Raw genomic sequence first — 22,666 nt, forward strand, 5'->3', positions numbered from 1 at the left:
CATTCCAAAATGGTCAGATCACAGTTACTTATGCAGAGCAAGAAACAGTATACATTTTAACAAAAATGCAGAGTTTCAAAACCACTAACCCAAGCTTCTGCAATCCACATATGTTCAACCAGAAGTGATACAATATATGTTAATGTGTATCAACAAGAAAACATATATTAGGTCCTACTTTATGTTTCTAAAACCAGAAACTCAAGCAAATTTACTAAACACTGATGGCTTAAAATTATTGCTTGAACCTTAACATCATGCTAAACATGATTTAAGCCACCTGATAGCAAGTATAACTTTAAGTACAAAATCGACAATTTTCAGAACATTTAATAAAAGCTGCAGCAATAACCAAAATCTGAAAATACCTCAAAACTTACTAATAGTAAAATCTGTCATTACAAACAAGTTGTGATAAACAAAACTAAAAGATCACAACTAAAAATACAAGAACTCAAAAACCTTAGAAATTTAAATTGCTCCAACTGGACTAACTCTCTACTGAACCTAAGCATATAAATTAGCTAAAATTCCAATGCTTACTGTATGCTTCTGGAATGCAGCCACTGACAATGCCTTGGTGAAAGGATCTGTTAGCTGTGAATTTGTGTCAATACTCAAAATAGCTATTTCACCATGTTTTACTCTTTCTCTAACACTGTAATACTTTAAATCAATGTGTTTAGAATTATTTGATCTTTTACTGTTCTTGCTAAAGAAAACTGCAGCCTCATTGTCACAATAAATCATAAGTGTGTCTGCCACAGTGTGACTCAATACTTTGGCCTGCATGAGAAAATTCCTAATCCAAAGTCCTTCACACACAGTTTCATATACTGCAATAAATTCAGCTTGCATAGTAGAAGTTGAAACAAGTGTTTGTTTCATGGTTTTCCAAGCAATAGCACCTCCTGCAAGCATGAACACATATCCACTAGTCGACTTCTTGGAGTCTGGATAATTCCCTGCAAAATCCGAGTCTGAGAATCCAATGAGTTTCAGATCCTCCACTTGCCTATAAACTAGCATGTGGCTTTTAGTTCTCTGCAGGTATCTCAACACTTTCTTCCCAACTACCCAATGCTCATGGCCTGGATTAGACTGGAATCTTGACAAAATCCCTACTGCAAAAGACTAGTCTGGTCTAGTGCAGACTTGTGCATACATGAGACTTCCTACAAGTCTGGCATAAGGCTTTGACTCAATATTTTCCTTTTTAACATCACTATTGGGACTTTGCTTCTTGGTTAACTTATCTCCTTTGGGCATGAGAACTTCTCCAGCTACACACTTCTCCATACCAAATCTCTTTAAAATTTTGGTAACATAATTCTGTTGAGACAAACCAAGTAGTCTCTGTGCCCTATCTCTTTTAATCTTAATACCTAGTACATAGGATGCTTCTCCTAAATCTTTCATGTCAAAATTCTTTGACAAAAAATTCTTAATGTCTTTGAGCAGTTTTAGGTGACTACTAGCCAAAAGAATATCATCCACATAGAGAACTAGGAAAATAAAATTGTTCCCAACTGTCTTCAAATAAACACACTCATCAACAAGGTTTTCTGTAACTCCAAAAGTAGAAATAACAGAATCAAATTTCTTGTACCACTGTCTAGAAGCTTGTTTTTAGGCCATAAATTGATTTTCTTAGCTTACACACAATGTAGTCACTCTCTTCCCCCCCATAAGTTGGTTTTCTTGCTTTCTGTGATCTTCTAGGCTGAGGATGTTCAGGATTAGGTTGAGCTATAGGTACTTGATCAGTTACTTGGTCAGTTACTTGACTAGTTACTTGATCAGTTACTTGACCAGTTACAGGTACTTGATCAGTTACTTGACCAGTTACAGGTACTTGGTCAGTTACTTGATCAATTACTTGACCAGATACAGCTACTTGATCAGTTACTTGGTCAGTTACTCGACCAGTGACTTGATCAGTTACATCTTATTCTAAAGGCAATGCTACACTTATATTCTCATCTGACACAATTTCCTCAAAATCTGAGGTTAAATCCTCAAGGTTTGTATTGTGAACTTTTTCACTTAGAAACTATACTTGATGTGTTTCAAAAATTCTAGGTGAATGATGAGCAGAATATAATTTATAGCTTTTAGATTTATCTGGATAACCTATAAAATAACAACTAACAGTTTTGGGGTCAAGTTTATTCAAGCTTGGATTGTAAATCCTAGCTTCTACATGACATCCCCAAACATGGCAGTGATGAAGACTGGGTTTCCTGTCACACCAAAGCTCAAAAGCAGTCTTTTCTATAGCTTTGCTAGGTGTTCTGTTGCAAATATAATTTGCAGTTTTTAATACCTCACCCCACAAAAATTTAGGCAAACCAGTTGTACACATCATACATCTAACCATGTTCAAAAGAGTCCTATTCTTTCTTTCTGCAACACCATTTGGTTGTGGGTTATAGGGTGTTGTATATTGAGATTTAATTCCACTGTCTTGCAAAAACAAGGCAAATGGACCCTTTTGTTGGCCGGATTCAGTGTACTTGCCATAGAACTCACCACTTCTATCTGATCCCACTGGTTTGATTTTCTTTTCTAGTTGATTTTCTACCTCAGACTTAAAGATTTGAAAGGCTTTCAATGCTTGTGTCTTTTCTGAAAGTAAATAAATATAACTGTATCTAGAAAAGTCATCAATGAATGTGATAAAATACACATTCCCACAGATACTTTGATGCCTAAATGGTCCACATATATCAGTGTGTATGAGTTCTAATAAATTTTGGCTTCTATATGCACTCTTCTTTCTAGTATTAGTTATTTTCCCTTAAAGCATTCCACACAGTCTGTTAGATGAGAAGAATCAATTTCATTTAGGATGTTATTTTTCACCAAAATTTTCAGTCTCTCTTTTGAAACATGGTCGAGTCTTTTATGCCATAAAAATGCAGACTTTTGATTTAGTTTGGTTCTTTTAACACATGTTAAAGTGCTAGTACTGTTTGTGTTATTTTCAACAAGTAAAATTTCTTGTTGAGCCATTGAACAATTTAACTGTAAAAAATCATTCGAGATAACACCAAAACCAATTGAACAAAATTTTTAGAAATAAGAATTTCATTACTATCCATAACATGTCTACAACCAGATTTTACTAAAAGAGAAACTGAAACCAAATTCCTTCTCATGGAAGGTACATAAAAAACATTGTCCAGAACTAACAATTTTCCTAATCCTAAATCGAGCTTTAAGGTTTCAATAGCCTTGACTGCCACTCTCATGCCATTGCCCACACACAGGTTCACTTCATCACTTTTTGGATTCTCCTCCTTATGAATCCCTGCAAGGAATTAGTAATATGAATAGGTGAGCCTGAATCTATCCACCAAGACTCTGGTTCTACATTTATAAGATTAATTTCTAAGGAAAAAACTGTATTAGAAAAAATCTTACCCTTTTCGGCTAACTAGTTCTTATAGCCAGTGCAGTCCTTTTTCATGTGTCCTACTCTTTTGCAAAAATAGCACTTGAACCTGAATGGCCTGTTTTCCTTGGCCACTGCAGCTGTTGAACTCTTAGTTATGGTTTTGGTAGGCTTGAGCTTATTCTGGGGCTTTTTCCTTTTAGGCTTCTCAATGAGGTTAGTGGTTGTAGCAGGTTCCTTTTCTTCCTTAATCCTAGATTCCTCATCCACACAGATGGATCTAGGTTCATTTAGAGTCCAATTTCCCTTTTGAGAGTTGTAATTGGTCCTAAGATGACTAAAACTATTAGGCAAGGAATGTAGTGCATAATACATTACCTGATCATCCCTAACCCCCATCAAGAGTTCCCTGAGTCTGCCATTTATATTGATCATCTTCATAATATGCTTTCTAACTCCCCCCGGGACCCATGTACTTCAAATCATGAAATTCCATGGTTAGCCTAGCTGCTTCTGCTTTTTCACTTTCTTTAAACTTAGCACCTATGAGTTCCAAAAAATCTAATGCTAGCTCAGGCTCCTCTATACTTCCCCTGACAGTTTTAGACATGGAGGCACGAATGAGGTTCTTAGCCATTCTATTGGATCTATGCCGCTTCTTGTAAAGGTCAGTTTCTTGGTGCTCTTTTCATTCAACTCTTCAGGCTTATCTTCAGTAAAGCAATAGTCTATGTTTTCATGCATTCCCATATAGTTCTCTACAGAATCTAGCCAAGCTCTATAGTTGGTTCTAGTTAGCATCAAAACACTGTTCAAGTTCATATAAGAGTTACCTAAGGAGCAAAATAAAATTCATGCGAGTTCTCAATTTGTAAAGAAAATAACTTTAAGTTTTCTGTGTTTTATTAAGCTTTAAGCAACCAAAACAAAAACATACAGAAAACCTAAATAATCCATACTTGCATTCATGTCAGTCCATAACAAAAACAATGTTAAGCAACACTTTTGAGCAGAAGCATAACATCCTGGAGTTCTTTATCAATATACCATGTTCAATGAAAACAAGTTATCCAAAGAAATTTATCCACATCTTTAGACAGAAGAAAAATTTCTAAGTATCCATATTTATTTTCATCAAGCATGCATACTGCTGTTTTGTATTCTAAACCATACTTGACCACTTCTTTGGAACATAAAACTGAAGCATAGTTTTAAAACACAAAACACAATTTCAGTTTTGTTACTCGATCATGTATAGTTGCTTGATCAATTACTTGGTCAGTTACTTGGTCAGTTACTTGACCAGTTACTTGGTCAGTTACTTGACCAGGTACTTGGTCAGTTACTTGACCAGGTACCTGATCAGTTACTTGGTCAGTTACTTGACCAGGTACTTGATCAGTTACTTGACCAGGTACTTGATCAGTTACTTGACCAGGTACTTGATCAGTTACTTGGTCAGGTACCTGATCAATGTTCTCTGCCAACATCAATGAAGAATGCTTTGTGCATCATAATCACTTATGCCAACAGAAAACTACAAAACTCATGAGCTTTTAACTTTATATTCTATCCAGATGATTGTCTTTATAAGAAAATTAAGCTCTTGCATCTATCAATTTCTACAATGTGTAAAGCTTTTGGGAGATTCTTATTCTTCATACATTGTCACACAATCACAAATACAGTACCATATAAGCAACCAATTCATCATGCATATTCAAGCACAAACAATTGTTTCGATTCCAAGAAACCATAGAATAATCAAGAAATTGTAAATTTCATCCGGTCATCATCTACTCTAGCCTAATGCACGCCGGGAATGCTACTAGGGTTCTTGAGCACAATCAAAAAACTTAATAATTATGCTATGAATCGAAAACAATTTTCACCGAAAAACCTATTTTTGCTTTTTCCCCAATTTACTGCAAAAAATCTTAGCGGAAGCGTGAATTTGTTATCCAGATGCAGCAAAACAATTCTCTTGGTATCTTGATTCACAGCAAACGGGTTTTAATCCCTTCTGAGATGAAAACACCTAAAACACTTCCGAATCCAGTCCCATACCCTCTTCTTGATCTAAACTGACCGTTGTTCTACAACGGTCCTTTGTTCTTAAGGCTTCGGGTCGGGTTTTGGGCCTGGCTCTTATGTTTACAGCTACTGGTTCAAGAGATTAAGTAACTTACTTTGATTAGGTACCTGACCAGTTACTTGGTTAGTTACTTACTTGGTCAGGTACCTGATCAGTTACTTAACCAGTTACTTGGTCAGTTACCTAATTAGTTATTTGACCTGTAAAGCAAAAACCCTCTTCTTCTTTTTTTTGTGTTTGTTTTGCAAAACCCTAAAACGATTTTGATATTTGTGAGCCTATGCTCTGATACCAATTGTAAAAATCATATACATGCTCACAACATATGCACATCAACTTGACAACAATCACAAAAGAACTAAAACTTACCTTCTGCAATAACAGGCATGGATTCCATCTTATGCAGCTGCAAACTCTGATCACTGAATATGGCCTTCTGTTACTTACCAACTTGCTTCTCAAAGGACAGAACTTATGCAAATAATGTCGGTATATATAGGTGACTTAACCCTCAAGGAGCTTCCCATTAAAACATTCCTTATCGGATTAGGTTTCCTAGTTAGATTTTTAATGTATCACATCTTGTAGCTTTTCTTATAGACTAAGCAATGGATTATTATCCTTAATGAATTGATAGACTACTTCATTAAGCTACTAGTATTGATTTATAGTTTGTGTCCATGTTGAACTATTTTTGACATTAAGCTAATTATCAATTTACTATATGTTAATGTGTGACAAGTCCATGTTGATTCTAACAAATGAGTAGTTATGTATTTCTCCATATTGATTATATTCATAAGCATTATAGCCAGATTGATTGTTGCCTTCACGAGATTTATTTGAGATCTCACTGCGCTATGTTCCTAAACTGATAGATCAAAACGTAAGGTAACTGAAGCAACATCAACTGAGATACTTTGATCATCAGTTGCACCTCTAGTCCTCCTCCCATAAACAATCTTTTCTTGAGCACCATGACTAGCTGTTCTAGCTCTATGGTTGATCCTCATCTTGGGTGACATGATCAAAATTTATTTCACAGGTAAATTGGTTCAATCCTCCACCTATAGAAGATTGTCTATATTCATACCTAGATTCGCTTTGAGATGATTATTCCTCATCCATATTTGCCTTGAGGAGAAAAACTACTGTACAATCTAGAACCTTCGTATCTATTTCTTTCTCTTGATCTGTCTGTCTTTCTCACGTAGATTTTCTAGCTAAACAGTCAAATATGGAAGTAGTAGTGTCTAGTTGGGTAACACTGAGCCTTGTTTTTGTTAGCATAGTAGTAAGATGGGCATGGGGTGTGCTAGACAACATTCTAAAAATCGGCCTAGGCGGCGCCTACGAGGTGGGCGGCAAGGGACCGATTCGATTTCATGAAAATCGTTGGTACTAGGCGTTAGGATGTTAGGCGGGTATTAGGCGGGGCTGGGCGGGTCTTGGCGTGCCTAGGCGGTTTTCTCTGCCACCCAATCTCCTCTCTCTCTCTGTCTCTGGAACCCACCGCTAGGAGCAAATTCACAGGAGAGCAAGCGTGGGTAGCTACCTCGATATTTTACATAAGCTATGAGACTTCAAAGCTTGGAAATTTTGTGTTGATTAAAACGATTGTGAAGGAAGGAGCAGAACTGCAGAGGAAGAAGACAAACTGCAGGAGGAAGAAGACAATGACTCGATGAGTAAAGAGGTTGCTTTTATGTTTTATAAACTTATCCTTTTTTACGACACCGTTTCGTGAGTTTTCAATTCTGATAACAATTAAATGATGTCGTGCTGTCGTGGAAGACCATCTTAGTCAGGTGACTTGAAGTGTCCAGCCAATTTTGGAGTATCTCTCCACTAATCCTCTTGCACGTGGCTGCTCCATTGATTGTCTCTCCAATCATCCAAATTGAAGTAACATTTCAATTTATTAATGTTACATTAATATTTCATGTGGCTCTGGAGTATCTCTCCAATCTCCAATAATCCTCTTGCACGTGGCTCCTCTTACATTAATATTTCATTTATATATTAATGTAATAATAACATTTCAATTAATTAATTAAATTAAAAAATACATTGAAATGCAATTACAATATGGTTTTATATATTATTTATATAATTATATATTATAAAAATAAAAATAAAATTAAAAACAAAAAAACCGCCTAGTCCCCGCCTAGGCTCCCGCCTAGACCTCTAGGCGCTAGGCTTTGGACCACCGCCCAACTAGCACCTAGCGTTTTTTAGAACCTTGGTGCTAGATTGGTTATGGCTGAAGCCGAAGAAGCTTGAAAGATGTTTGAGGAAGCAAGGCCTTAAAGGCAATTCCTACAGGGTCTTTTATGGAGACATGAAGGAAAACTCTGTCATGCTCGCACAAGCAAAATCCAAACCCATGAACCTATCGAGCTCCCATGGCATAGCATCATGATTAATCCCTTTCGTCAATCAAACTGTGAAAATTTATGGTATGCCAAATACTGTTTTTGATAAAGTTTGAAGCAGATTTGTGTATGTATATGTGTTTCAATCTATATAATCTGTTTGAAAGTATCTTTTTCATTTCTAAAGATATTTTATGAGGAATTGAGGATACGGTTTATCTTTATGTAATCAGGCCGCATGGGGAACTTGATCGAACTTGTAAAAATTATTATGAGAGTAGTTAGAAACTCAAGTTTTTGACCTGAATTGTTGGATCTTTCTGAACGAAAAAGAAAATTAGTACAACCTTATTTACAGTGATGTGAGATACATAAGTTATATTTTTTTTTAGGTAAGAACTCTTTTATTTGAATTGGCCCCATACTAATGGTGACCATTATGGATCCTGAAGATGTGAAAGATGTCTTCACAAAACTAGATGATTTTCGGAGGCCAGCATCAAACCCACCTATCAAGTTGCTAATAACAGGTATTTCAAGCTATGAAGATGAGGAGTGGGCTAAATATAGAAGAATTATCAACCCGACATTCCATGTAGAGAAGCTAAACGTACTGACTACTGAATATAATTAGAATTAATTACAGTTCACCCTTGAATTATGGTTGTGTTTCAATTTCATACCAAGTTATCGGAGTTTTGCATTAACATACCTCAACTTATTTCCGTGAAATGATTTCAAATCCTTATGAAAATTTTCATTAGAAAAATATTTTAACCAAAGACATGGACAGTTTTTTTCCTATTCGATGACATGGAAAATTGATCACTGATATGTCCGTCTGCTCATAACATTTCTTGATCAAATTTAGTAGAATAGAACTTCTATTCATACATCTATAATTGACATTTCGTGAAATAGAAAGGTCTCGAAATGCCACTAAGTGAAAAAGTAAAAAGGAAAAACATAAAAGTGAAAAACCAACAACCCAAATCTCCCAACGGCCCAACCCACCTCATCGCTCCTACATCTCCTTCCTCGCATACCCAAACCTTGGGCGGGTGCGGGGCATTTTCAAGGTTGCACACACATAAGCTTGTGCAAACCCCATCCCTGATATGGTAATTGTCATACTTTCTTGACACTAAATTCAATCCTCAAAGGAGTGACCTTTCTCTGGGGTTAACTTTGCCTATACATTCTGGTAGTTAATATACATACGTGTCATAAATGATTCTAGCGTCTGATTTGGTGAATATTCTCATATAACATTTCATGAAGTTTTTTAGTGACATAATCTGGGGCTTAGAGTGTTTACCTATCTAAATAACACTTAAAAAATGTTTGCCAGTTGTCATGACATGCATGTTTATAAACAACACCTTATTCAGTAGGACAGATGTTGTACAATAATTTCTTAACTTGTTTGTTGCTTCTCTGGATTGAATTTAGTTTTTTTGAGTTTTTTTTTTGAGTAAATGTGGATTTCATTAAACACATGCTAAGATGACTATAATATATCATTCTGCTGACTCCAATACAATGAGAGCTTTAACGAATCTCTCTCTAAACCCAAGCCGCCGCTGGCAAGGAATTCCATGGCGATTTTTATCACAAATCAACCCTTCTAACGACGCTATCTCTTCCTCTATTGAAGGAAAGATGGTGCACCGCCCGGTTGACGTCAAGTTTTGGTCTCCAAGAACAAGCATTGTGCGTTGCCCCTCAAATGGATCGCGTCTTCAATCTGCTCCCTCTCCCACCTCCTGTGACCTCTCGGGGTGGCGGTGGATGGCCAGTTTCTTGGCTCACCATCGATCTACGCCTGTAACAGGGGACATCTCTCTAGACTATGGGTGGCTCAGACCACCTAGGGGATGCCTCAAGGTCAGTCGACCTGATTGTGATCGAAGTTTGAACAATGATCGTGCCGGTGGTGATGAATGGCGTGATCTAAGTAAGTTGGGCGGCACTGGTTGGTCGCTACAGGTGGGGAAGCAATATGAGGACCCGGCGTTGTGGCTTGCTTTCTGTACCCAGGTGGGAGCTTTAATCTGGAATGCAGAAGAGGAAGCGGAAGGTGCGATCGGGTATGGGAATCTGGTGACGAGACCGGATTGGTTTAAAGGGCTGATGTGTCCGTCGGTGGAGTTGGAGACAAAACGCTCTGCATATCTGTTGCAGCGAATGGCGGCGGGGATGTCTGCAGCAGCCTCCTTCAATGGCAAAGGTGGAGGGGTGCTCCCCTCTCGGTGGGTGCCCAGATCACTTGGGTGGCCCAAGTCTCAGTGGAGGACAAACCCAGATCGGGTGCAGCTATTAGTTGGGTGGCCCATACCAACTTGGAGGCCCAAATCTGTTGGGTTACCTGGTGTGGATTGGGTGTCCAAAGAAATTGGGAAGGATATGGGGGTTATTGCCCAGGTTGGGACCCAACTGTTGGCCTCGAGTTCTCTAGGGTTTCGTATTTGGGATCCCAGAGGATTATTGATAGGAGCATAAAATGCATCGAATTTATAGTTCAAACCTTTATACTTTTGCTTAGTTTATTCCTTAAAAATATCAATTTAACTTTGTTATTTTCTTAGGTACTTTGAGAAGCAGTTAAGGAGAAAAGAGAGCTATTGTGGGAAAATCCAGGACTTCACATGAAGTAATGATGCAAAGGATGGAGTCTGATCATTCATTTGGTCATAAAACTCAAGAGAAGATGGAGAGAGTTGGCGTGAAAAACAGTTGCAGAGAAGCAGAAAACAGAGTACTTGAGTCTGCCTTATTTTCTTCTGTTTTGGGAAGCTGTTTTGAAGAAACTTCGAGTGGAATTATGAAGAAAGGCCTGGCAATATTTGAAGATCACATGTTCTACTATAACTGAAGGCAAAGAGTTGGTCCAGAATGATAAAGAGGAAGCCGGAGACTGTGCTCAAAGTTGGTTCCCCAAGAAGACTGTTTCCATCAGCTTTTCAGGAAGCTTTTTCAAGGACTTTTATACTGAACTTATGGGATGGAAATCATGAAGTTCTCCACCCATAATTGAATAATATATGTTTCAGAGCAGTTTTGAATCAAGAATCATCCATAAAGGTGGTGTAATGCAGAAGTTACGATGCTGCATAGATGAGCAGAGGATAAGGAAAATCTGGAATTTCTGACAAGTTTTTATGTGAAGCATTTTGAAGACCGTTGTTGGGCCACGTTTCAAGAAGCTTTCTAGAAGGTTTTTGCACGGTTTTGAAGGGTGACATCAGAAGTATTATGTGGCATAATATCACTTTCGAATCTGTTGGGAATCCTTGTCAAACATGGAGAGGGAAATCAGTCCTACTTGAGAAAGGAAAGTGAATTAAAGGCTATATTTTCTGAAGATATTCTTCGCAGATTTTGGGAAAAATTTTATTGGATTTTTGCCGCATTATACTTATCAAGAGACTATTAGAAAGACTTAAGGAAGGTTCAGAAGATTGTGGGGCAGCCAAGCAAGTGGAATTGGAGAAGAATAAGGAGAACTCAAACCGGTTTTGAAGAGAAAAGTTAGGGGTTTGTAAACAATAAAATAGGAGACTACTTGGCGTCATTGGAGACCATATCATACAGATTTCATGCCTCAAAATAACGCTAGCTCTCTAGTTTTTGAAGCACTATACAAGCATAAGGAAAAGAAGCCACCAAAGTCGCCATCTGCCGCCACCGTGACCATCCATCTTCAAGCAACATCCACTGTGCATCTTCACTCTCTTTTTCTGCGACTTTGCCCTTTTATTTTCAATATGTTACTGTGTGTTTATCTTAGAACAATGGGTAGCTAAATACTTTTTTGTTAGGGGCTAGTTTGAAGCCCTAAACTAGGTTCAAGTTTCATAATAAATTTCTATGTTTTAGTTACTTTGTCGATGGGATTGTTCTTTGGTCCTAGATTAGATGAATCTTTTATATGTATGTTTTATGTGGTTGCAAACATATAGGATATGCATGTAATTGGTGCTAGGTTAAATAGCAATTCACCTAATAGTTTTGTGATTTTAACCGAAGTAGTCAAACCTCTCGCCTAGGTGTGTACCAAAGATGAGGAATGCAACTAGACACGCTTGTTGTACTAGTTTGTACACTTAGATTGACATCCTTCCACATGTGCTTAATGCTTTAGAGCTTGCTAAATGTAGGAGCTGCTTGTGATCTCTATGTTGCATGTTTTCAAAAGGTTCTAATAACGGCGCTTGATCTTGTTAGAACAATATAGGGAAGTAATATAAGGTACTTAGCTTGCTTCTAGCTTTGTAACTTGGTCAATCTCTCTCTCATGACTTAGTAATAAACATAGGAAGAAAAATTGGAACTTGGATTGTGTTTAGTGGTGGATAACGAACTCCTAACTGCTCATCATCATATTCACAAACTTTACTTTAGATTCATCTTTTGTTCTTACTTTATTTTCAGCATAATTAATCAATAATTTCCCCCCAATTGTGTTTTTAAATTTGTTTTATTATAGTTTCCAGTTTTCTTTGTTTTCTAGGTTACATAAATTGAAGGTGAACCCTTGATCCTTGGCGTAGAATGATCCCTTACTTTCACTACTACAGCTTGACAACAAAAAGGGTTTTAAATTGCGTGCTATTTTTAGCAGAGCAATTATTCCAAATAACTATGCTTAGGTGGTTTTTTAGCCTGCAGATTATGATGTTTCTTTTACATCTTGATAATGGAAGCTTCTGGAGCACCGCAATTGAGCGCATTGGCAAGGAAGTTTTCACACAAAATTATCTCTTTGTAGGGTAATATTGTAGTTTGTTAGGCTCCTTATTTATGGGAGCTTCAATGTCTTAAGCGAATGGTGCATGAATTCCCATTTTTTGAGAAATTTGTAAGTGCCGTTCTGGCAAGCGATTATCAATGCAATCTTCATCTACTCAAATATATCATTCTGCTGCCTTCGAACTAAATAAATCAAGAAGTTGTAGTAGAAGAACTCTTATGATACATAGGGCTAAACCACCTATATTCAAACTAATCGCTTACTTTATTAAACCAAGCCTACAACTATGAAAACTCTAAGACGTAGCATATAGGCATACCACCTACACAAGAAATTAACTACTTATTTGCCTTGCCCATCAGTCTAGGGCTGGGAGAAGGTAAACCCAACAAATGGATTCTGATTTGGGCCCAAAGACTTGGCGCAGATTTGATCTAGATACCCAGACCTGGCTGTGCCTTTAGTGCTGATCGCTTCTGCCACGCCGTCGTTTATAGCAACAAAGTCGCCTCACTGCCTCCGACCCAACTAAGCCCTAAGTAGCCTAGCATCCAGCCGCTGCCGTTAGTGATGGTTGTTTTCTTTCGATTTTGTAGGTTGCATGCAGAAGGGTGCCCGGATTGTTCTTTCTTTGAATCCTGTGATGAATGATGATCGCTTCTTTTTCCCTCTCTCCAATTCTCTATTAATTTCAATCTATTACAGCACAGTGTTGAGTTTCATTGTCATTTTGATATTAGGGTTTAGTCCAAGTCATGTGTTTGGCTCCAGAATTTGTTGCAGCTGGTCAACAGTCTCTTTTCTGCGCGGGGGTGCCAGCACCGTTCGGGTGCGGTCGTCGGGGGTGTCCCTTGACCTGACTTCTTTCAAGCAATTGTGGACGAGGAGAGCACCAACCTCGTCGTGGGATTCTTTGTGCCTCGTGGTGAGGACTTTGATGTAGTTTCTTCTTGTTCACACAATCGATACTCAATATTGTAGATTGAGCAGAGCGAAATTACCGGGAAGTGTTGAGATCTTGCTAAAGCGTGACTTTAGCTTGGCTGGGTTGCTAGGGCGTTACCCTTGCTTGGCTGGTTCTGTAACCGTTGTGGTCTCGGCACTATCGTCGGCTCCCGAGGAGACTAGGACCGAAGTACGTTGACAGAGGGTTTGGTGGCACTAATAGTCGGCTCCTGAGGAGACTAGGACTTAGAGTGTGATCACCGATAAGAGAAAGAGAAGGAGAGGAGTTGCTCTTAGAGAGGTTGCTCTAGAGAGAACTTAGATCATCTTAGAGATGTTTGTTGTTGAATGAATTGGTGTCTTTCTTTGTTCTCTTAGCCTCTATTTATAGGCTTCCAAGCAACACTATTTGGCCTTTAAACAAATCATAATGGGTTAGGTTTGAGCACTTAAACACTTAATGGATTTGTTAGGTTGCATGCAAAAGGGTGCCCGGATTGTTCTTTCTTTGAATCCTATGATGAATGATGATTGCTTCTTTTTCCCTCTCTCCAATTCTCTATTAATTTCAATCTATTACAGCACAGTGTTGAGTTTCATTGTCATTTTGATATTAGGGTTTAGTCCAAGTCATGTAAGCATTAGGGTTTTTGGTTTCACATGTTTTACATAAGTTACAAGTACTGAATTTTTGTAAATGCAAAATGTGATGGTGCTACTAAATGAGCATGGAGTGATTCAATATGAATGTGACTATTGTGTTTTGCTACCGTGTTCATTAAGATCTGTCGGTTCCGACTTCGAGCTATAATAACGTATATTACGTATTGGTGTTTTATTTTTACACTATTGATAAAAAGAGATAGATGCAGCAATTGATCATAAATGAAATTATTAAACACAATTCATATATGATGTACCGTGTTCTTTATCAAATAACTTTTGAAAGTATCCCAATACTTTCCAGGATGGTCTTGCTTTGGTTTTTTATTTCATTGTTGTTGTTGGAAGTAGCTGGAGTTCTAATTTGACAAAAACTTATTGAGATATTATTCAGTTTTGATTTGGGGAGAAAGGGAACAATAATTATCAAAGCTGTAGAAGCTAATCAGATTTAGCTACTTAGATAATCAGAAACATATAGCAAAAACTTTATGTTTTTTACAATTGGTCCTCATAAGTTATAACAAGATACATGGCACTATGCCAAAAACTGCATCACACTACCCTTTTTAGACAACGAAAAAAAAATTTCCGTTGTGTGATCACTGAAACTGCTTCACACAACAGGTTTAATGAGATTGGCGTTGTATAAGGAGGTCGTACATCAATTTTTTTGGGTCCAAGATTATTGTACAACAGTTTTAAGGATTTTTCTGTTGTCTGAATGTAAAAAAAATTTCCCCCTCACCTAGCTCAAATTTGGGTCGAAATTTGAACTGACCTTGTACAACAGTATAGTTATATCTGTTGTATGAGAGTAAGTTGCAAAATATTTCCCTCCATTCTCCCATTTCCCTCCCATCCAGGCAACAAGAGGAGGCAAATTGAAAATTTAAAAGTTGCATTCAGACAACACATAAGTGAAAAACCATGGTCTGATGCCTCGTACGTGCATCCATCAACTAATGGCTTATCTAGCCATGTGTCCTGGACCACTACACATTCCGACCAATTTGGAAAAAAAAAAAAAAGCCCACAAAATCATTCACCTCACAACTACCAGCCCCAGACACACTCACTCCAAAACTTCACGATCAGACTCAGACCCCGACTCTCTCTTTCCAAAACTCCACTACGACTACCAGCCCGACCCCAACTCTCTCCGACACTGAAGCCCTCGACCCTAAATCCTCCGCCTCCGAAGCCCTCGACCTTAAATCCACTGCCTCCGAAGCCCTCAAGCCTTGAACCCCAACTCTCTGGTACCAATCTGAAGCCCTAAATCCGAGATTTGTCTTCAAATCTGGCAGGGTTCTAAAAATCGGCATAGGCGCTAGGCGCTACTCCACCGTTCCGATTCTTGCCTAATCGATTGATCTAGGCGTCTGGCTGAAGTCGGCCGCCTAGGCGGTCCTAGGCGTAGCTGGGCGGTCCTGGCTGGGCGCCGATTAGGTGTTCAGGCTGCATTTTTTTTCTTTTCTTTTGGTCAAATACCCAAATTGGTGAGTCGCTGTCTCGAAGATTAGGGCTCTCCTTCCGTCGCTCGCCATCGCCATCGCCTCTCTTCAGTCTGGGTTCAAATTTCAAAACGCAGAAGTCGCCATCACCATCGCCTATCTTCAGTCTGGGTTCAAATTTCAAAACGACGAAGTCACCATCGCCATTGTCCTCTCTGGCTCTCTCCCTCTCCAGGCTCCAGCACGGTCACACATCGACTGAGCAAGTGAGTCGAATTTCTCATAAATCTCAGTTTCTCTTTCTCACGAATTTCTGGGTTTTCACTTTTCACTCTTGGTTTGCAGTTTGCTCTCTTCGACTCTTCGGTCTCTTCCTGAAGCCGTCAAGCAACAAAGTAGATTCTGGGTTCGACTCTTCAAGCTCAGTTAGTCGCTGATTCTTCAAGGCTCAAGCTCGGTGAGTCGCTGATTCTTCAAGGCTCAAGCTCGGTGAGTCGCTGACTCGCTGATTCTTCAATTGAAAGTTTGAAACTATGAATGTTAGAAACTTAGAATGTTTAAGTTGCTGCCTTGCTGTTGCTGGGCATTCCTGTGTTAGATAAGCCTTGATGGTATAGCATTCCTGTGTTAGATAAGCCTTGATGATGAATGCACTGTAGTTGGATTACAGTGTGTTCGTGGTTTAGCATTCCTGTGTTCGTGGATTACAGTGTGTTCGTGGTTTAGCATTCCTGTGTTAGATAAGCCTTGATGATGAATGCACTGTAGTTTCTCATAATATAGTGGAGATTGTGTGTATAGTAACTTGGGGCATGACTTGCATCTCAGTTTAAGTGGATTCTTTTTTTTAATTGTTCCTGTTGAGGAAATTTTCAGAAGATAACCTATCATTAACTTCTTGTTGAATTAGTCAATGCTTCAGTGTAGGAGTTTACTACATTTCTGTTCACTTTTGAGGGGGGTTTTCTATAATTTATTTGTTACCACTTTTCAGTGATTGATGAGCTAAAAGCTACTGGAAAATTCGAAACCATGGATATTCGTGTTGATGAGGCTGAACATAGCATGGAAATGCATTTACCATATCTTGCTAAAGTTTTTGAAGGGTACCGTTTTCATTTTTGCCTATCTTGATTAATAGAACTGCATCTGTTTTGAATTAATAAAATTTGGCAGTTTTGGATAGGAATTGATTTCTGGTTTCTCGTCTTCTCGTCCTCACTATGCACGATTTTTGATTTCACAAATCACAAATCACAAATCACGGTCTTGATTTCTGATTCTTCACTTTTGATTTCTGGTTTTGATTAACCGGAGGATTTCGGGTTCTTCACAAATCACAAAAGAACTGATTTTTAGATTGCAGCTTCGTATATCTCTATTTTTTCAGTGAGCTTTTAAATTTGGGAAATCTGTTCTTCATTACTTATAAGCCGACTATAATTGTGTGTTTAGATTGGAGGGCGCCAATACATTGATATACCTTGACAATATATCTATACACAGCGCCTCAAAGGAGCCAAGGTCAATGATAAGGTATTATTTTCTTTTCCTTTTTAGTCATTCCTTGCTTAAATTTTTGTCATGTTTGTTCCAATTTAGCTTTGATTGTTTGTGAGTATTGCAATATCTACTTTAATCTGCACAGTTTTGGGATTCTTTCATCGCTTTTCTATGCAATTAGCTTTCTGTTATTACAAATGATTAGTATTGGAAATTTGGGATTATTGAGTAGATTTAGATTTTACTTCAGTTTTAATGTCTTGATACCTACAAGCCTCATGAATTCTTGGTTTCATTTCGATAGGGCAATCGAGCTGTTGTAGAAATCCAATTTGCAGATTATATTTTTCCTGCTTTTGATTAGTCATGAATCACTTCCTAAGTTCCTATACTAGGTTTTATCATATACACTCACATTGATGACTAATTGAGGGACTCAAACTTTGCAGATTGTCAATGAAGCTACAAAATTCAGATACCCAAGTGGAAACCAATTTAACTGTGGAGGTGAAAACTTCACTTGTTTCATTGCTTTGAAGCTTACTCACTTTGCAGTTCCTTGTATAACTTCTTAGGCTTAACCATAATAGTGCCCTAGGGTGTTGTAGGCCATGGTGGACATTACCACTCACAATCTCCTGAAGCTTTTTTCTGTCATGCTTCTGGTATCAAAGTAAGTCTCATCCTAATTGAGATATTTTGCATGATATTTAGGGTTTGAGTGAGTGGTGATAAATGCATTTTCCCACAAGTAAACAGCTCAACTAATTGAAATCATGGGATTTTACATTTCAACAGTAACATCTTACAAGTATCCAGGTGCACAAATGGTATTGTTGTTATTACTTTTTTTTTTTTGGTATGAGATTGGAAACTTGGTTTCTATTATTCAATAGACTAGATTACATTCCAAGCCAAATCTAAATAGCAATGCCTAAGTACTTGAGTGTAGCAGACTATTAATTACATTTTTCAAAAACTTTCATAAGAGCAACAATTTTCTAGTATTTTCTAGAGTTTGGGTCTTTACGACTGCTGATATACATGTTCAACATACTTGCTGACTTCTTTCCTGCCTTGCAGAAAGAAAAAAAAAGAACTGATTTTTGATTTACCCTGCACTACGTTTTGAAACAAAGCTTCTCAATTGTTGAATTCACTCGAAGTAAAGCTTCGTTCTTTGACTACAGCTACATTGAAGTTACGAGTTTACGAACTCAAAAATAGATCACTCAATGAAGGTCTGCCTGTATTAAGAACTAATAGATGCTCTTGGCTTTTAAGTACTTATGACGTTTTAGCCTTCGCCATTTACCAAAAGCCTTTGGCAATGACTTTCTGATCTGAACAAAATCTTTTAGCTGTGCACAGTTGGTCAAATTTCCCTTTTTTTTCCTACAAGAGTTTGCTTACAGTAAAGAGACTTTACATGTTAAGTTGATGCCAATTTCAGTTTTGCTAATGAAAAAGCTGATCTCTCATACTTTCGAATCAAAGTATGGGTAAACTTTTCATTTGTTTTAAATCTAATTCTTTTATCTGATTACTCTTTTACTCATGGTTTGTGAACTTGAATTTGTATGCTGTCGAAAGTCTAGCTATGCCTATGAAAAGTGAAAACCAACCATTACTTCAATGTACAAGGTTTATATATATGTTTACTGATTTAGCTTTTCATTAAATTTTATACGGATTATTTACTTGAGATCAAATTTTACTCCCTGATCATGCCCCTTGTTATTCGCAAAAAGATTAACTAATTCTTTTGATATAATAAACTGATTTCAGTGGAAGAGGAGAGGCAGCAACCAATACACCCAAGCGGATATTGATCAAGTGCGAAATGAGTGGGGGAAGTTTGTTGTCAACAAATATGTGCATGAGCCATGAAGTAGCGCGCCTGTTGCTGGTCCATTTTTGCTGAGGAAAGCACAATGTGTTGCATGTTTTGGAACAATCGATATATATGTATTAGCTTTTTTATGTCCCAAGTAGATGGGCATGCACTAGAATGTTTTTCTTGTTTAAAATGTTAGGTTCAATGATTAGTGGTTTGCAATGTTTATATTTGATGGTTTGCAATGTTTATATTTGGTATGTAAATGGATCAAATGCACAATTTAATTCAGGAATGGGATATGTTCAAATAATCAGACAACAGAACATATATAGTGATAACTGCCTGTTGTCTGAATGGCCAAAAATGAGGACAAATCACACTGCAATCATTCATATCACACATCGGTTTTTAACAAATCACTGTCTTCTAATCTACACTCACACAACAGAAGCAATTAAACTCTGTTGTCGCAAAGTTAATCAGACAACGGAATAAATTGAATTATGTTGTCCCAAAGTTAATCAGACAACAGATATAGTCCAAGAACTGAAGTTTGAATATCAGTCAGACAACACACAAAATAAAAGTCTGTTGTCTGAGAAGCTTAACATACAACAGCTTCAACACTAGCACTGTTGTCTGAAGGCAGCGCCGCAACTGCCGCGCAGCTGCGCTTGGCATCTGCCGAGCCATCTGCCGAGTATCACACAACATGTTTAACACATACACGTTGTCTGTATGTTTCTCAGACAACTGTGTTCCACCGTTGTCTGATTTTTCATCAGACAGCGGTTACCTTTACAACGGTAGCACTCCAAATCAGACAACAGTTTCTGTCTGTCGTCTGATACCACTTTTGGCATAGTGTGGTATAGCTATGTGTGAATTTCAGGAATAGGAACTTGGTCATTGGCTGTTGTGAAAATATCATACTTGGTGATGAATGTTTGTCCATGTACATGTGTGTGTGTGTGTGTGTGTAAACACCTTGTGTGAAGCGTACGTGTATATATAGCAGACATCCTAATTAGAAAACAAGTGTCACATTAGAGCCATGGATTAAATTCTTTCATTGGATCGATTGTTGAATTTCATTTGATGGAAGATTTAAAAGGTGCAGCAAAAAAAAAAGAGTTACAAATGAGTCGCATAATTAAAGAGCAAAAACACCTTGGGGCCAACTAAATGTAGTATAGTAGACAGTTTTTGCAGCTGAACTGTTTGGATAGATCAGACTAATGAGTTGTCGCAGCTTTTGGAGCTTCAATGTGATCAATTGAGAAAAGTTAATGTGATAATTTTTTTTTTTTTTTTGCTGATTGCTACGACCCTTAATAGATCTTTAAGATTCAAGACAATTAAATTAGGGAAGTTGATCTAGATGTTTCTGATTTGAGATCTAGGTGATTAATGATTACTAATCCAATTTTTGAGATCTAGATGTTTCTAACTGATCAAGGTTTGGCTTCTATTTTGCTTTCTGTTTCTATTGCTTTTGAACAGATTGGGGTTTTTGATTTGTTAGGGGTTTTGTTGATGCTGGATACCAATAGAGTTGATCATCTTCAAATTGACTATACCTATTCAAATGTAAAAAACAGTAGTGAGGGGGATTTAATCCAGATACATTTTGCTTATACACTATTCTTTTCTTTTTTACTCAAGACCTCTTTTCATTTATTTGTATGCAGCCTCAGCTCTGTTTCAAAAGTGCAAATTGCTTAGCAGCAACAGAGAAGCAAAAAAATCACTTTATCTGCTGTCTGCCAAAGCTAAGTAAAGTTTCAGGTAAAAGCCTCGATCTGTGGGATAGAAATCAGTTCTCTTCTCAAATCGATTGGATGTTTCAAGTTCTTTATCTATAGCAGTATTTTGAAGGGAAAACTACAAAATAATACCCGAACTTTGGAGGTAATTTTAAATAAATACCCCATCTATAAAATCTCTCAAATAAATACCTGAGCTATTTTTAATCATACAAAGTCTCAATTCCGTTAGATTTTCCGTTAAAACAACCGTTAACTGCCTATGTGGAGCTCGCAATCAAAATCAACCTCACCTTCTCTATTTGCTCCCTCAAAAACCGAATTGCATAACTCTATGTAATTTTGGTTGCCAAAGTATATTTTGGGTTGAGGACTCGGTATTAACCACTGGCCTCGCCAACGACACCAATCATGCAACCTATGTACATATCTTGAAGAGCCCATTGGAGAAGAAAAGGACATGCGTTTAAATTCTAAGGAAAAAGTTCAATTCTATGGTGATTTGGGGTTTGCTGGAGGTCTAATATTGTTTTGGGATTCATACACTAATTATTGGGTTTGATAATTATACGGAGAACAAACGATTGGAAGAAAAGGGTGTTCAGGTAAATACACACGTTGGTGGGTCCAGTCAATAAGAATTGAAAATGTCAAACATGCCACGTAGACAGTTAACGGTTGTTTTAACGGAAAGTCTGACGGAATTGAGACTTTGTAGGATTAAAAATAGCTCAGGTATTTATTTGAAAGATTTGATAGATGAGGTACTTATTTGAAATGACCTCCAAAGTTCGGGTATTTTTTTGCAGTTTTCCCTATTTTGAATAATCTTCATATTGTTAACTTTTTTTTTTTTTTGTTCCCATATATTTGTATACAGCTTCAGCCATATTTTGATACCATGTCCTTTTTTTCTTTTTGTTTTTCAATATAAAAAAATATTACTCAGACTATTGTGATTTTAGTTGTTGCAATCTCTGTTTGAATAAACCTGAGTTGATCATAACTTACAGGCAGAGATCAAAACTACAACTTGGTTTAACTTTCTTTCTATTTCTTATTTTCATATCTCCGTATGTGATTTCGGTTTTTGCAGAAAATTGAATCCAAGTGTTTAGATACTTAATCTCAAAGAAATTTGTGGTGAGATTTATACTGATGCTCTCAATTTTGATTTTGCAGGTCAGTCATGATAGTAAATTATTAAATACTTATCGGTAAATATTCTGTAGTGGATACCTATGGTTTAATCATTCAATTACATATTTCAGATTGAATTTAAACATACATTTAGATTACATAATTCAGATTGAATTTAAACATACATTTAAGATAAGATTAATTCTGAATTCTTCTACACATTGAATGCATGTAGCAATTGTTCCCCACTCATTCCACTTCAATTTTCACCTTTTTCTGCTGTTGTTTTATGAATTCTCATGTTCTTTAGGCTTAGTTTGGGATTGCTGTGCTGTGAGGGGAAGCACTTCCGAACTTGCTTTGAGAGGAAGCACTTCCGAACTTGCTGTGAGAGGAAGCAACTGAGGTGTTTGGTAAACTGTTTATAAAAGTGTTGTGAGAACGAAAGCAATTTCTAGGTGTGTTTGGCTCCAGTTTTGTTGCAACTGGTCAACAGTCTCTTTTCTGCGCTGGCGTGCCAGCACCGTTCGGGTGCGGTCGTCTGGGGTGTCCCTTGACCTGACTTCTTTCAAGCGATTGTGGACGAGGAGAGCACCAACCTCGTCGTGGGATTCTTTGTGCCTCGTGGTGAGGACTTTTGATGAGCTTCTTGAAAATCACCAAATCGATACTCGATGTTGTAGATCGAGCAGAGCGAGAACCACTGGGAAATGAGAACTTGCTAAAGCG

This window comes from Rosa chinensis, chromosome 5, assembly GCF_002994745.2.
Source record: "Rosa chinensis cultivar Old Blush chromosome 5, RchiOBHm-V2, whole genome shotgun sequence".
Lineage (NCBI taxonomy): Eukaryota > Viridiplantae > Streptophyta > Magnoliopsida > Rosales > Rosaceae > Rosa > Rosa chinensis.